This window comes from Calidris pugnax, unplaced genomic scaffold (assembly GCF_001431845.1).
Source record: "Calidris pugnax isolate Ruff unplaced genomic scaffold, ASM143184v1 scaffold382, whole genome shotgun sequence".
Taxonomy (NCBI): Eukaryota; Metazoa; Chordata; class Aves; order Charadriiformes; family Scolopacidae; genus Calidris; species Calidris pugnax.
In genome coordinates this window covers 2302-4066 of record NW_015091090.1, presented here as the reverse complement: position 1 = coordinate 4066, position 1765 = coordinate 2302, and positions in this window count along the sequence as shown.

Sequence of the window (1765 nt, the reverse complement as noted above, 5' to 3'; positions counted from 1 at the left end):
CCCCCGCCCGTCGCCTCTCCCCGCCTCCCGTCGGCTCTTTCCGCCCACAACTCGGCTCTTTCCGCCGCTCTTCGGCTTTTACGCCCCGAACTCGGCTTTTACGGCCCCAATTCGGATCTTTCCGCCTCCTGTCGCCTCTTTCCGCCCGTAACTCGGCCCTTTCCTCCCCAAACTCGGCTCTTTCCGCCCCTTTTCGGCTCTTTCCGCCCCCAATTTGGGGTTTTTCGCCACTTTTCGGTTGCTTTCGCCTCTTTCTGCCCCTAATTCTGCTCTTTCTGCCCCTTTTCGCCTCTTTCCGCCCCCAATTTGGGGTTTTTCGCCACTTTTTCGTTGCTTTCGGCTCTTTCCGCCCCTAATTCGGCTTTTTGCGCCCCTTTTCGGCTCTTTCTGCCCCCAATTTGGGCTTTTTCTGCCACTTTTCGGCTCTTTCTGCCCCCAACTCGGCTCTTTCCGCCCCCAATTTGGGCTTTTTCCGCCTCTTTCTGCCCCCAGTTTTGGGGTTTTCTTCCACTTTTCGCTTGTTTTCACCTCTTTTCGCCCCAAACTCAAGTCTTTCCTCCCCAAACTCGGCTTTTTCTGCCACTTCTCGCTTATTTTCGCCTCTTTTTGCCCCTTTTTGGCTCTTTACGCCCCCAATTGGGGCTTTTTCTGCCCCTTTTCGCCTCTTTCTGCCCCCAATTTGGGCTTTTTCCTCCACTTTTCGCTTGTTTTTGCCTCTTTCTGCCCCAAACTCGGCTCTTTTCGGCTCTTTCCGCCCCCAATTTTGGGTTTTTCTGCCACTTTTCGGTTGCTTTTGCCTCTTTCCGCCCCTAATTCGCCTCTTTCTGCCCCCAATTTGGGCTTTTTCTGCCCCTTTTCACCTCTTTCCGCCCCCAACTCGCCTCTTTTCACCCCTTTTCGGCTCTTTCCACCCCCAATTTTGGGTTTTCCTCCACTTTTTGCTTGTTTTCGCCTCTTTCCGCCCCTTTTCGGCTCTTTCCGCTCCCAATTTGGGCTTTTTCCGCCACTTTTCGCCTCTTTCCGCCCCAAACTCGGCTCTTCCCGTCACTTTTCAGCTCTTTCTGCCCCCAATTTTGGCTTTTTCCGCCCCAAACTCGGCTCTTTCCGTCCCTTTTCGGCTCTTTCTGCCCCCAATTTGGGCTTTTTCTGCCACTTTTTGTCTCTTTCTGCCCCCAATTTGGGCTTTTTCCTCCACTTTTCGCTTGTTTTTGCCTCTTTCTGCCCCAAACTCGGCTCTTTTCGGCTCTTTCCGCCCCCAATTTTGGGTTTTTCTGCCACTTTTCGGTTGCTTTTGCCTCTTTCCGCCCCTAATTCGCCTCTTTCTGCCCCCAATTTGGGCTTTTTCTGCCCCTTTTCACCTCTTTCCGCCCCCAACTCGCCTCTTTTCACCCCTTTTCGGCTCTTTCCGCCCCCAATTTTGGGTTTTCCTCCACTTTTTGCTTGTTTTCGCCTCTTTCCGCCCCTTTTCGGCTCTTTCCGCTCCCAATTTGGGCTTTTTCCGCCACTTTTCGCCTCTTTCCGCCCCAAACTCGGCTCTTCCCGTCACTTTTCAGCTCTTTCCGCCCCCAATTTTGGCTTTTTCTGCCCCAAACTCGGCTCTTTCCATCCCTTTTCGGCTCTTTCTGCCCCCAATTTGGGCTTTTTCTGCCACTTTTCCCTTGCTTTCGCCTCTTTCCGCCCCTTTTCGGCTTTTTCCGCCCCAATTTGGGCTTTTTCCGCCACTTTTTCCTTGTTTTCGCCTCTTTCCGCCCCAAACTCGGCTCTT